The following is a 15,634-nucleotide window of genomic DNA, read 5'->3' on the forward strand; positions in this document are numbered from 1 at the left end:
TCCCGCACCGGGCCTTGGACGTGTCATTGATTGGCTGTTCCCACTGCAAGGCCCTACCCCTTCCCTCCTCACTTGCTGCCAGATAGGCGCGGGGGCGTTGCCTCTTGTCACCCAGGCTCCGCCCACAGACTCTCTATTTCCCTAACCCCACCCCCTCTTCAAGCCCAGCTTCGTAAGTAGTGGAATGAGGAACGGAGGTCGCTTCTCATTATGGCCATTGGTGAAAAATAGAAAGACCACCCCTTAACTTCCTCCTCTAGTTTCAGGACAACCCCTCCGCCCCGGGAAGAATTCAGATCTCTGATTGGTTACTGGACCTGTAACTCCCTCCTCAACTGTTCTCTGATCCTTCAGGTAAAGAAGCATTATCAGAAGGGCGGGGAAACTGGAGCTCGAGAGGAGCTGGAGGCATGATGCTATGGGCGCCGTTGCTATGTTACACCGTTGCCATGGTTTTGCTCAGGCTCAGGACCCGCAGCCTGGGCTCAGTTCCAGTCCAAGAAGTTGGGGGCGCAGCGCTCTGCCCAGTTCTCTGCTCGATCCTTATTCAGCCCTCTACTGGACTTTCACGAGCCTTCTTCAGGGTCCTTATTCTATCCTCTCTCCAGTTCTCATCAGTGCTTATCAGGCCCTCTGCCAAGTTCTTGTCTGCTTACCTGCCAGTCCTTATCCTTTGCCCAGCTCCTTGTCCAGCCTTTTTGCCTGAGCCTCCCCCAGACCATGCCTAGCACTCATCTGGTTATCCCCATTTTCTTATCTTGTCCTTTGCCCAGCCCTTGGTTGAGCTTCTGCCCAGTTCTCTGCTTTATCCTCCCCTTTTCACCCCAGTTCTCCTCCTTTGCACTTCAGGCCTTTACTGGTCCCGTTTTCTTCAATCTTCATGAAACATTCGTTAAGCATGTCTTATGAACAAGGCACTGTTAAACACTGAGGTTACAGATATGACTTGTGGCCAAGAAGCCCTCTCAAGGGTTCTGAGCTCACACCACTAGATTTGATCCTATGGGACTGACTCTACATGGTCAATTTCTCTTTGCCTTGGTATGCTTTTACTTGGAGTTCTCCAGGAAAATTTCTAAAATAAAGCTTAGGCATAGCTCTCTTACTTTCCCCAAATGTCTCATTTGTACATAGTTATTTGTACATTATATCTCTCATTAGACTGTGAGCTTCTTGGGAACAGGCACTGTTTCCCCCCCTTTCTTTCTATCCCCCTGTCCTCCTAATGTGAAGGAAGGGAAGTACTGATCCCCATAGGCCTTATGTGGGGCAGGGGGAAGAGGAGCACAGATCATTTGAGCCTTATGTGGAGGGGGGGGGGAAATACTCATCACCCTTGGGTCTTGGGGAGGGGAGCACTGATGCCCCTGGTCCTTATGTGAGGGACGGGAGTGCTGAAGTGAGGCATGTAGCAGGTGCTTAATAAATGCTAACTGACTGACAAGAAGATCCACAACTCCCACTCAGACACCCATTGTACAATGTGAGTACCAGGTATTTGACAGACTTTATTTCCCTAACCACAGAAAATGCTTAAGATGCAAAGGACTCACAGAGATCCATGAACAAATATAGAAACATAGATCACACAAATAATTTATTAGACTCATAAACACACTTTGGGGGAGCTACTGAACAAACTATCCCCCTGCACATCGAACCCATGATGATCACACAGCTCATAATAGTGGAGCTGAAAAGTCCAGACCTCTTCCCACCCTCATCAAATAACTTTACTACTTCATTTGCAGGGTGAACCTCTGGTGTTGTCAGTCCTCTTCTGCTTTCCAGGACACTATAGAGAAAATCTCCCTCTTGTGCCCAAATTTCAAACTAAGGAATCCTCAGTTTCAGGCTTGTCATGTGCTTCCTGTGAGATAGGGAAGTAAAAAATCCTCTTTCTCTATTGCTTGTATTTTAGTTTGGAAGACCAAGGAAGAAATCATATGAAAAGGAAGGGGCTGAACAATTTCACAGATCACTTTTTATAGACAGGGAAAGTGTAATTATTCTGACTCTTAGTTACCAGTTACCTTGGAGGCAGCCCCAGTCACTGAGAACCAAGCAGAGGAGTTTCCTTCTCCATGTCCTCTCAGCGAGATGCTGAGAGATGTATTATGTACATACATACGTACATACATGTATGGAATACGTATCCTCAACAAAATCTCTCGTGATATTCTGTGGGAAAGATGGAAAGATATGGGGTATGTAATAGTTTAATTAGGTGAATTCGAAAGTGATTGAAAGGCCAGACCAAAAGAATTCATAGTTAATATCTGGGTATCAATTTGGAAGTAAGTCTCCTGTGGAATGTCCCAGTGATTTATTTGTACTTGACCTTGTGCTTTTTAAAATTTATGGGTTTTTAAATTTTTTATTCTGAACTTAACAAAAACCAAATAAAATGATTGTTTCCATTTTCCATACACGTTGTAGGACAGGGAGGATTATACATGAAACTGAATCTCATCTTTTCTTTTTATATAATTTAACATGTAACTCTCAAAGCTATCCTTCTGGCCTTCCTCATTTTCTCCTCTGTTTTGGGTGAGGAGGGAATCCTATCCCTATCTTTCTCCTTTGCACCTTCCCCTCTCCAATGGGAAAAAAAAAATCCACCATTTTTGTAACAAATATGCATAGCTAAGCAAAACAAATTCCCTTTTTGGCCATGTTTAAAAATGTATGCACCTTGAGTTCCTTACTCCTCTGTCAGGAGGTGGGGTAATATGTTTATGCATTAGTCCTCTGGAGTTGTGGTTGGCCATTGCATTGATTAAAGTTTTTAAGTCTTTCAGAGTTATTTTTTCTTTGTGATACTGTCATTGTATTAATTACTCTTTTGGTTCTACTCACCTCACTCTGAATCAGTTCATACAAATCTTCCCAGGCTCTTCTCTGAAACCATTCCTCGAAATGTTTCTCACAACCCAATACTGTTCTATTACATCCACATACCATAATTTATTCAGCCATTCCCCAGTCAGTGGGCACCCCCTTAGTTTCCAGTGCTTTGCCACTTCAAGAAGAACTGCTATAAATATTTTTATTCCCACAGTTCCTGTTCTTCTTTCTTTGATCTTTATAGGCCATAGACCTGGTGGGGTTATTGCTATTATACTGTTTTTATTGATGATTTGAATAGATGGCCTGCTTATAAAATTTGCAGATGACACAAAGATGGGAGGGATGACTAACACAATGGATGGCAGAGTCAGTATGCAAAAAAAGATCTTGATTGGTTAGAGTATTGGACTGATTCTATAAAGATAAAATTGTAAAGGAATATGCTCGGGTTAAAAAAATCAACTTCAAGGGCAGCTAGATGGCGCAATGGATGAAGCACCGGCCTTGGAGTCAGGAGGACCTGAGTTCAAATTCGACCTCAGACACACAACACTCACTAGCTGTGTGACTCTGGGCAAGTCACTTAACCCCAATCGCCTCACCAAAAAAAAAAAAATCAACTCAGTAAGTATATCATAGGTGGGGCAGAGGGTGGGCTGAACAATGCTTCATCAGATAAAGATCAAGGGTTTTAGGAGACTTGAAACTTACTTAATAGGAGACAACAGTATAATAATATGGCAGCCAAGAAAGTTAATGCAATCTTAGGCTGCCTTGAGGGAGTAATAGTGTCTGAGAGGTAATTGTATTATGTCCTAGCTATGCTATATCTAGGAAGGAAAAGAAAGAAACAAGAATTCATTAAGCACCTACCATGTGCTGGGGCCCTATGCTAAGTACTTTACAAACCTTATTTTCTTTAACTCCCACGACAACCCTGGGAGGTAGGTGCTATAATTATTAACCTCAATTTGAGGAAATTGAGGCAGACAATGGTAAAGTGATTTGCCCTGGACCATCCAGTTAGTAAGTGTCTGAAGCTTTATTTGAACTCGGGTCTTCTGGACTTCAGATCCAGCACTGAGTCACCTAGCTGCCCCTGGAGTATTATGTTAATTTCTGGGTGCTACATTTTAGGAAGGACCTTGTTAAGCTAGAGGGAGTTCAAAGGAAGGTAGCAAAGATTTTGAAGGGCCTTGAGATCATGCTATATAAGGATCAGTTGAAGGATGTTTAGCCTGAAGAAGAGAAGATTTATGTGGAACATGATAGGAATCTTCAAGTAGTTGAAGGAGCAGATTTGTTCTGTTTGGCCCCAGAGAACAAAACATGGAGCAGTGACAAGAAGTTGCCCAGAGTCAGATTTAGGCTTTTGATGTCAGGAAAAATTTCCTAGTGATAAGACCTGTTCAAAAGGAGAATGGATTGCCAGGAGGAAGGCGATTCTTCCTTACTGGAGGCCTTCTAAAAGAGGGTCAGGGGCTACTCATTGGAAAACCACAGCACTGTCAAGATTCAAAATTTAACCTAAGGGGAAAGAAATGAAATATTGCTGTGAAACATGAGAATTATGAAAATATGAATTCGGCTCCATCTCTACCTGCATTTGGAAAATCTTCTGTTCTCAATCCATCAACCTTATTCATAAGACTCAGATGATTGATTTTTTTTTCAGTGGTGACATGACTTGTTTTTTAAAAAGTTACATAGTCAAGTTAATAAAAGTAAAGAACCTATCATATAACTAAACTATAGAGGAACCACAGTGTTCCATCATCTCAGTCCAATCATACCAGCCATTCTTACTGCCCCTAGGGCATGGGGAAATGGATTAGTGGAAGGAGTTTCACTGGAGAAACCAGATAGGATAGGTTTTGCAAACAACTGAAAAAAACTGAAGCACCTAATATCAGGATTGGTTCTCGGGGCCAATCTGAGGTTTCACCACAGTTAACCTTAAATTATAGTTCAGTCTGGCTTGGCTTTGCTTCCGGTTTGCCTTGCATCCCCAAAGACTTCAGACCTCTGTATTTCCACCGCAGCCATCAAGCTCTTCGGGATCCCAGCTCCTCTTCACCCAATTCAAGTTGCAGCCACAGTGGACGGCTGCGGTAAACACAGCATCAGCAGTGGTCATCCACCCACTCCACTGGTAGCATTAAAAAAAAAAGTGGCCTAAAATGGTGCACTGGAAGATTTCTCAGGGTCAAGAGAAGAAGAAACTATATGATTTGGGGAAATGTATGTCCATCTACAGCTTTCCCTTTTCTTCCCCTGTCTTTTCCCATCAGTGTTTCAAGGATGGGGAGAAGCTATAAGAACTGGTACATCTGTGTTCAGAATGTAAACTCCTTGAAAGTAGGAACTGTTTCATTTTTGTCTTTATACCCCCAGTGCCTAGCATGGCTCCTAACATATAATGGGTACTTAATAAATACTTCATGAATATGAATAGCCACCATTTGTACAGAGTTTTAAGGTTTGTAAAGTGTTTTTACAAGGACTATCTTGTTTGATCCTCACAACCCTGGAAAATAGGTGCTATTATTATCCCTATTTTACAGTTGGGGAAACTGAGGCAGACAGCTGGTAAGTGACTTGTGAAGGGTCACATAGCTAGTAATAACAATTAATGTTTATATAGTGCTTATTATGTGCTAAGTGCTTTATAATCATCATCTCATTTGGTCCTCGAAACAACCCTGGGAGGTGGGTGCTATTATTATCACTCCCATTTTGCGGATGAGAAAACTGAGAGTAAGTGACTTGCTCAGGGTCACACAACTAGTGTCTGAGGCAGGATTTGAACTCAGGTCTTCTTGACTCCAGGCCCAGTGTTCTATTCACCATGCCACCTAGCAGCTTCCAGTGAATTGTGGAATAGGATGAAGAGCACAAATGGAAGGATTTGCCACGGTTAAGGCCAAGGTCTGTCTTTGAAGCAGAGCTTGGAGTAGAGGAGAGAATGGGAAATGATGTTGAAGGCTTTAAAGATGTAGAACCATAGGGAAGAGAGATCTAATGGTGGATGTAAAGTAGGAAGCAAGGGTCTACTGCTTTACTGAATAAGGAAATGAGCCAGCAGCACTTAACGGAGGGGTGAGGTTGGCAGGGTTATCACCTAATGCTCCCACTGACAGCTCAGGTAACCTCACTTGGGCTACGGTGGGGGTAGTCACTTATTTTTAAAATTAATCAATTTATTTTTAGTTTTCACCATTTACTTTTTAAGGTTTTGAGTTCCAATGTTTTCCTCCTCCCTCCTCACTCCCTCCCCAAGATGGCATGGAGTCTGATATAGGCTATACATGTACAATCATATTAAACATATTTCCACATTAGTCATGTTGTGAAAGAAGAATCAGAACAAAAGGGGAAAACCATGAGAAAGAAAACAGTATGCTTTGATCTGTATTCAGACTCCATAGTTCTTTCTCTGGATGTGGATAGCATTTTCCATCATGAGTCTTTTGGATTGTCTTGGATCATTGTATTGCTAAGAAGAGATGAGTCTATCAAAGTTAGTCATCACACATTGTGGCTGTAACTGTGTACAATGTTCTCCTGGTTCTGCTTACTTCACTCAGCATCAGTTCACGTAAGTCTTTCCAAGTTTTTCTGAAATCTGCCTACTCATCATTTCTTACAGGTCAATAGTATTCCATTCCATTCATATACAACAACTTGTTCAGCCATTCTCCAATTGATGGATATCCCCTCAATTTCCAATTCTTGGCCACCACAAAAAAGAGCTGTTATAAATATTTCTGTACGTGTGGGTCCTTTTCCCTTTTTTATAATCTCTTTGGTATACAGACCAAGTAGTGCTACTGCTGGATCAAATCACAGTTTTATAGTCCTTTGGGCATAGTTCTAAATTGCTCTCCAGAATGGTTGGATCAGTTCACAACTCCACCAACAATGCATTAATGTTCCAATTTTGGGGGTAGTCATTTAATAATACTTCGTGAAGTTTATTGTGCTTGATACTATTTTTTTTGTTATTTTAGGCAATGGGGTTAAATGATTTGCCCAGGGTCACACAGCTAGTAAGTGTTATGTGTCTGAGGCCGGATTTGAACTCAGGTCCTCCTGAATCCAGGGGCCAGTGCTCTATCCACTGCACCAACTAGCTGCCCCTCTTGATAACTATTTTTTAAAAGGACTATTAGATGCTTTTATATTCCTTCTTCGATATGTTCCCTTGGTTCTAACTTCTTTATATGCCATAAAAAAGAAACAAAAAGCCCTAAGTTGGTTGGTGCATTTTCTATCCATCATGGAACTCTTTAGATCACTCCTTTTTCATTTCTCATCCAAATTATTTTCCTTTGAATCTTAAGAACCTAATCTCTACATTTCAGTTTATGGCATGGATTTTGAATCTTTTTTTTTTTTTGTTTCACAGACCCCTTTGGAAGTCTGGTGAAGCCTACAGAACCATTCTCAGAGCAATATTTTAAAATGCATAAAACAAAACACATATTTTTGTATGTATTTCTTTATCAAAAAAGAAACAAATTATACTGAAATCGTTGTCAAAATATGTTTAAAAAAAGAACAACCAAGTTGAAGGATCCTCAGGATAATCCTTAAGGACCTATCCTTTCCCTAACCCCTTTGAAATTAGCTCTTCCCACATCTAGACACGTGTCCAACTATTCCTGGTTTTCTCTTTCTTGTCTATCACAAATTCCAAGACAAAGTACTACTTTCCCCCAAGTTTCCTATCATTTCCAATTCAGTAACCAGTTCCCTCTTATTGGTAAGAATCAGGTACAGAGCAATTGTTTCTCTTGTTGCTCCTTTTACCTTTTGAAGGATGAAATTATCACTCAGACAAGCCAATACATTATTAGCTTCTCTGCTTTTAGCAGAGAAAGAGAGCTCCTGGAGATACCCAGATAATTTGCCTTCCATTACAATCATGTCTGTCACACTTATCATCAATCTCTTGAACATCTATTTCCATTTTTAGTCCAGGTGGTAGTATACCTTGCTGACAATTTAACTTGTTTCTATCTCCATTGATTTTCACTCAAAAGTGTTCTCCCCTGTACTTCCCAGACTGACTCGCAAAAGTACGTATTTTTAATGTGCCCTTCATAACTTGGCCCCTTCTGCCTTTTCCAGTCTTCTTCCTCTTTGATCCAGTGACGTTGGTTTGCTATTCCTTTCACATGAGACTCAATCTCCAGATTCTGAGCATTTTCACTGTTTGTGCCCCATGCTCTAAACTCTCTTCTTCCTCATCTCCAACTCTTAACTTCCTCTGGCTTCCCTCAAGTCTCAGCTAAAATCTCATCTTCTGCAGGAAGCCTTTCCTGGTCTTTCTGAACCTTAGTGTCTTCCCTCTGAGACAATCCCAAACTCATTTTGTTCATACCTTGTTTGTACATAGTTATTTGTATGTTGTCTCCCCATCAGACTGAGAGCTCTTTGAGAGGAGGGATTGATTGTGTTTTGCCTTTCTTGCACAGTGCCTAGCACAGCACTTAATAAATGCTAGTTGACTGAGCTATTTCACAGTGCTATTCTGCCTGCTTTTCTGTTTCATTTTTAATCTTTCTTTATCTGCTGGATTCTTCCCTGCTGCCTGAAAACATGTCCACATCTCCTCCACCTTTTAAAAAAACGAAACAAAACTAAAACATTCAGGTGACTGCTGTCTTCTCAAGATATCTGTCCTGTATCTTTGTCCTCTTTTACAGCTAAACTTCTAGAAAGAGCTGTCTTATAGCCATAGCCCAAGAACAATTAAGATTGTTCTTTTTAAGATTACCAACAATTTATTAATTATTACATCCTTATCTTTCTTGACTTCTTTGTAGCTTTGACTATTGTTGACCACGCCCTTCTTCTTAGATACTCTCTTCTTCCTTATGTTTATTTTTTGCCATTGCTCTTTCCTGGTTCTCCTCCCACCTGTCTGAATGCTGGTTTCAGTCTCCTTTGGAGTATCATCATTTTTCTCCTACACCCCAAGTGTGGGCATTTTCCAAGGCTCTGTTCTGAGGTGTTCTTTTCTCTCTACACCCTCCTTCAATTATCTCAACAGCTACAGATTTAATTATCACCTCTATATGAATGACTCTCAAATCTATATATACAGCCCTCATCTCTTTTCTGAGCTCCAGTCCCCCATCACTGTCTACTGGACATTTCCACCTAGCTGTCCCATAGGAGTCTTATTCTCATTATGTCCAAAATGGAACTCATAATGCCCCTCCCCCAACTTTCACTCCTCCAAATTTACCTATTTCTGTTGAGGGTGATGCCATCTTCTCAATCAATCAGATCTGCAACTTCAGACTGAACCACATTGGTTCTCTGTCCCTCACCCTGCCCCCAGATGTGGGCAGTTACCAAGTCTCAGATTCTATCTCCACAATATCATTCACATCCTTCTCATTGTCTCTTTTCAAATGGCTAGCACCATAGTTCAGGCTCTCATCATCTCTTTTCTGGACCATTGTTACAGCTTCCTAATTGATCTCTCTGTTTTTGGTCTTCTCTACTCTCGAATCTTCCTAAAGCACAGGTTGGACCATGTCACTCCTCTGTTCACGAATTTTCAGTGACTCCCTGTCACCTCTTAGAGTAACAGACACACTCTCAGTTTGGCATTTAAAGCCCTTCAAAATCTGGTTCCAGCCTACCTTTCCAGACTTCTACTTTATTCTCTTTTGTATACTTCTAACCAAATCAGCCCACTTGATGTTTCCCAAGCTAGGTATCTCATCCTCCTCCTCTAGGTTTTTGCACAGGTTGTATTTCATCCATATTATTTACATCTTAGAAGGTAAACTTCTTTGTTTTGGTTTTACCAGTGCCTAGTATAATGCCTTTTATACAGTAGATGCTCAATGAATACTTACTGAATGGAATTACAGTTTATTAGTTCCTCTGTTTTCATAGACTTCACTGTCACCTTTGTCCTCAGGCTGTCACTTAGACAGTCCTTAGTTCTTCACTGCTCTGATGGATTCAATTCCTTCACTGGTCCCATAGCTAGACGGTACAGTAGATAGGAAGTTGGGCTTGAAGTCAGGAAGACCTGAGTTCAAATCCAGCCTCAGACACATACCAGTTCACTTAACTTCTGTCCACCTGAGTTTCCTCAACTATAAGATGGGGACAATAATAGCCCCTTCTTGGCCAGGATGGTTGTAAGGAGCAAATGAGATAATATTTGTAATATTTGGCATGTAATAGTGCTTAATAAATTCTTGGTTCCTTCTCTATGGCCTTCGCTGTTCCCACAAGCCATTCTCCCCAGAGCCTTTACTGGTCCCACTGTCCACAGAGTTTTCACTGACCGCAGTCACCAAGCCTTCACTGGCTTTGCTACTTAATGGGGTCAGGTCCACATTCCTCATCCTGACATTCAGGGCACATTTGCTCTGCTTTTCCAGTCTTTTTCTTCCCAACAGCTCCCTTAATTGTTCATTCTAGGCAAGCTATTCCTGAGGGTAAAGGCCATTTCTGTTCTTTTTGTTTTCTTCCTAGGGCCTGGGTCTGCTCCTCCTTCCTCTACCCCAAACAATGAGCTCCATAAGGTAAGGACCCAAATCTGATCCTTTTTCTCCTCTGGATTGCGAGTTCCCTCAGGATAGAACTTTGGCCTTCATCTCTGTCCCAGCAGCATTAGTGTTGAACACTCTCCCCCTTTCTTTCCTCTCACCCACCCAAAAGCAGTATCTACTCCTCACTTCCACAAGCACCATTCTCAGTGGCAGGATGAGGGGGAGGATGGGATAGTAGATCATAGTTAGACTCTAATATGCCTAAGAGGGAAACCTGTGTCCTGAATAACCAAGTTGAAGGTAATGGCCCCTGCTTGGGTAGAGCAGGAATGCTTCTTCTCCTGCAAGACATATTATCAGAGGGCACAGGTCTGTCCAAGTGTCTGCGCCTTGTTTCAGGAATAATATAGTACTGAGACACGAGATTCCCTCTGGCTTGGCATAGATCTGCCCTCCCCACTCCCCATCTCCCTTTAATAAACCTGGTTTGTTTTCATTCCTCCCCACCCCTGCTCTGGCTCCAGATGGATATCCTCCCCTCAAACAAAACCTCTGAGTAATTCCTGCATGATGCTTTCTCTAGAAATGACTCTGGGGCCTCTGTGGGTTTTAATGAATTTCCCCTCCAATGCCAGGAGGAGGGGTGCGGGGGCGGGCAGGAGTGATACATTGATGTTCTCTCTTGTAACGGATACATTGCTTTCTCTCCCATAGGAAGAAAAAGGAATCTCTGTTTCTACTTGGCCAGGACACAATGTATCTACCTGTTCAGGTCTCCCACCTTCCAGTACTACCCCCTTCCCCCAATACATTGAAATTAATGGGATTTGGAGCTGGGGCTCAAATTAGGTTCTCCAGACTAAACCGCTATTAGCTATGTAACAACAGTCAATTTGTTGAACCTCTCTGGGCTTCGATTTCTTCATCTATAAAATAGAGACAATAGTACTTGTTCAACCTACTTCTCATTAGATGGTTTTGAGTAGAACTCCAATTTTAAAGCCTATTGGTATGGGATGCTCTGGGTTCCAGACTGAGGTTAGATGAAGAATGGACTTTAAAATTTAAAGCCCTACAGGAATGGGAGATATTATCATCATCATCATCATTATTATTATTACCTATTGGGAGAAAGGGGCATGGGATTCCTGGTAGCAGGGATGAGGAATGCCGAGCCCCTCCCCACCAGCTGGACCATAGCCAGCTGGCCATGGAGGACTTGGGCTCCTTTCTCCAAATCTACCCCAAGTGAGAAGGTAGTTAGGAGAGAACTGGAGAAAGAACCCCCTTTCCTATAATCCCTGAGTCTCCTCCCCCTCAGACCATTGTGGCTCTCTCATAATACTGAGAGAATGTATGCTGCGCAACTGTGCCTGTGTCTCTGGTTTTCTCTCTGTGTTTCTCTGTGCTGGCAGCTGAAGCATCAATAAAGGAGAAAAAGATTTGGGTTGGATAAATAAGCCCCAGTAGGCCAATTAGTGCCCATATGATTCATTATTTAATATGCTCCCCCTTCCCCCCCCAAATTGAGAACATAAATCCCAGCCTTCTCCTCCCCAAACAAATCCTCTTTCAGTTACTAAGCTTCTACCTAGTCATTCTTCAATGTTTATCCCCCAAAGAGGCTTTCCCTATTTCATCCTATGAAGAGTCACTTGGACAGGGGAGCAGTTGTGTCAGGAGGGGCAAATCCCTCCATTATTTACCAAATGGATTTTCTGTGGCAGAGACATACACAGCCACAGTCTGTGTGGAGGTGAAGCTGTGATTTTCACAGACTGAACAGTGTAGTCTGTGCTCATGGAGTACTATTCCCTGTAGTTCCTAAACAGACTTAGGGATTCATGGGAAGTTTGATGAAATGGAAATCCACAGGACTCAGTCTCAGTCCTCCCGTCTCACACAGTCTTTGGTTAGAATAAGGATCATAAACACTGGAGTCAGAAAAACCTGCATTCAAATCTAGCCTCAGACACTAGCTGTGTGACCCTGGACAAGTCACTTAACCACTGTTTGCCTTAATCCACTGGAGAAGAAAATGGCAAACCATTCCAGTATCTTTGCCAAGGAAACATCATAGACAGTATTGTCATGCTATGGTTCATAAAGAGTTAGATATGACTGAATAATAACAACAATAAAGTGATCGTTGGGCCTAGGGAATCCTGGGGCAGGAGCAAGAAGTGGGATATGGCTGTGTAACTCCCTGGTTGTGTGTTATTAGAAGCAACCAGTCCAAATACCTCACTAGAGGAAGGGCTATATCTATGCTCTGAGAAGATTTCAATTGTTTCCAATTTTTGTTATTTTTATTTTTTTAATAATAACACTTTAATCAATGAATTTTCAAAAGCATTTATTAAGTACTTTGATTTATTAAGCACAATTAGATTGTGAGCTCCTTACAGGCAAGGACATCTTTTGCCATATTTTGTATCCCCAACACTTAGCACAATGCCTGGCACATAGAAGGTGCTTACTAGATGTTTATTGATTGACTGACTTACCATGTGCCAGGAAGGTTGCTAAGTCAGTACTGGGGATATAAATATTAAATTAAAGGCAATCTCTTTGCTCAGGGAGTTTATAAGAGACAACAGAGGGAATAAACTGGATATTCAGCAGACATCTGACACGAAACATGACCAAGAAAAAATTTCATTATCTTTCCCCCTAAACCTTCCTCCCCTTCTACCTTCCCTGTTACTAAAGAGGGTGACACCATCCTCTCAGTCCCTTAGATTCTCAACCTAGAAGTCAGCCTTAACTCCTCATTCTCCCTCACCTCCCATATCTAAGCTGTTGCTAAGGCCTTCTGACTTCACCTCTGTAACATGTTTCCTATACATCTCCTTTCTCTCCTCTGACACTGCTGAGGTGCAGGCCCTCATCACCTCATGCCTGAATTATTGAAATAACCTGTTGGTGGGTCTGTCTGCCTCAAGTCTCTCTCCACTTCAATCCATCTTCCTTTCAGTGAAAACTGATTTTCCTAAAGCACAGGTCTAACCATGTCATTCCCCTACTCAATAAATCCCTGCAGCTCTCCATTGCCTCCAGGATCAAATATGGAATGCTCTGGTTAGCACAGTTCCAATCTGCTAGGATTGTTGTTGGATTAAATGAGATACTTGTAAGTACTTAGCACAGTGCCTGGCGCATAGTAGGTGCTATATACATACTTGTTTCCTTCCTTTCCCTCTTTATACGTATGAGTGTATATGATTGATGTATTTCTCTGTATTTGACACAGCCATGTAACTAAATAATAGAATTTCAGACACATAGAATTGAAAGTCCAATCTGTATGGCAGGATGACAAATTCCATCTACAAGAGTACTACTTGGATGTATGTAATAGAGTCTAAAAAGAGGGGAGGGGATGATCCTGGGGTATGCAGATTGGGAGTTCCCCTCCCTGAAGATCCCCATTCCTGAAATTCTATAGTGATGGGGACCTCATTATCTCCAAAGGAAGTCCATTGAAGTTTGAGAGAGCTCAAACAGAAAATAGAAGTGTCTGCACATTGAGGGAAGATGGGGAGATAGACATCCTCTTCCAACATCTTTAATAAGTGGTTTTCCCATTTCCACTAGGGTAACTTGATATCTTAATTAAAAAAAAATCTTTAAAAAACTAGAAAAAAAAATTCTAAGTTTTAAATGAGCTTACTGGGAAGGAACATTTATTATTCATATGTTTCATTTCAAAATATGACTGCTATCTCAGTGCTCATGGAGATCTTGGAGTAGAAAGAGGGTTCATCATCAGAGACATTAATTAGAACTGGGAGTGATGGGATGCTTGGGTGCTTATGTTTGGGTGCTTGTACTTGGACCCCCAATTTCTCCCTAGCCTCAGAAACACTCTCTGACAATTTCTCCCCAGCCCAAGGACACTGTGCCTAGCAATTACTCAAGAATAGGCCCCAGCAAGACCCTGATCTCTTTCCCTGGTGCAGTTCCAAACAGCCCCTGAAGGAATTATTAGTTTAAACTGGCTTTGCACTGGGTTATAAAGACATTCTTACCCACTGGACTATCTGTACTACCACCCTACCTCATTATCTGCATCCTGGACTCCTCATAATTTGTATTCTAGACTTAAGACATATGTATACTCCCTACATCTATCTTGTCAAACAAGACATTGATTGGTGGCAGACTGGACAACTCTCAGTTACCCCTGAATTCTAGTTAACTTAGTGACATAGCAGGCCTAAAACCACACCTCCATGTGGCCCCCCCTTGTGGGCTTTTCCTAGTGAACTCTGGGTAAAATGCCTGCACAGTAGGTACAAGAAATGCATGTTCCTTTAAGAACTGACCACTCCTTAACCACTCCCTAATCCCACCCTGAATCCCCTAGTTAGCATATTTGGCACATGTTTTATTGTATTTTATCCTATATAAACTTTAACTGTACCCCTTTAAGACTGCAGGATCCTTAAGAATCCTTGCCCGCTGAAAAGTGTGACAATAAACTTTTCCTCTGGCTGGAAGAAGATTTGAGTTCATTCACGCAGGGCCTGGGGTCGCAATCTTGGGGTTCCCAGCAGCACCCCAAAAAGTCCTAGACCTCTTCAGGAGAGCCTAGGGAAAATCCAACAAACTCAGTTCCCAGTCTGAGCTTTTCTATGTTCCTGCTACTCTTGGTAATTCATAGAATACAATGGGGTAGGGCTGGGAACTGGGGATTATCTGGGAAAGGAAAGGGGGGAGCCGAACCCTGAGCCTCTGAATTCTGGTCTAACTGAGGTCTTCAAGGCCTTGGAGTAAGGAGACTCAGGCAGGCTGGAGTGAAGAGTCCAAATGAGGTCCAAGATAGGGTTGAATGTCAAGATCCCATAAGCCCTGACACAAACCAGTGACCTGATAAACTAAAATGTATGTGTGCTTTGTATGTGCTTTGAGAGCTCTAGTTCAGGGGGCAGCTAGGTGGCACAGTGGCTAGAGCTGTGGCCTTGGAGTCAGGAGGACTTGAGTTCAAATCCAGCCTCAGACACATAACACTTACTAGTAGTGTGATCCTGGGAATGTCACTCACCAGAGAGAGAAAGAGAGAGAGAGAGAGAGAGAGAGAGAGAGAGAGAGAGAGAGAGAGAGAGAGAGAGAGAGAGAGCGAGAGCTCTAGTTCAACCTACTGCTTAAGACCTTCCCCTGAAGAAAATATAGTAGAGGGGAACAGATACATCCATGAAGGGAAAGCCACTTGGGAAAGCAAACTCCCCTGAACTGTGGTGCTATGTCACAAAGAG

At 42.2% G+C, this 15,634-nt stretch overlaps 1 long non-coding RNA gene across 1 annotated transcript; it reads left to right on the forward strand.

Moving 5' to 3' along the window:
- Positions 1-71: 71 nt before the first annotated feature.
- LOC144457065 (uncharacterized) lies at positions 72-11,256 on the forward strand. Its single transcript, XR_013486383.1, has 3 exons — positions 72-354; positions 10,360-10,409; positions 11,091-11,256. It is a non-coding gene; the product is annotated as an uncharacterized LOC144457065 (long non-coding RNA).
- Positions 11,257-15,634: the final 4,378 nt, after the last annotated feature.

This window comes from Phascolarctos cinereus, unplaced genomic scaffold (assembly GCF_003287225.1).
Source record: "Phascolarctos cinereus isolate Bilbo 61053 unplaced genomic scaffold, phaCin_HiC Scaffold_4;HRSCAF=312, whole genome shotgun sequence".
Classification (NCBI taxonomy): domain Eukaryota; kingdom Metazoa; phylum Chordata; class Mammalia; order Diprotodontia; family Phascolarctidae; genus Phascolarctos; species Phascolarctos cinereus.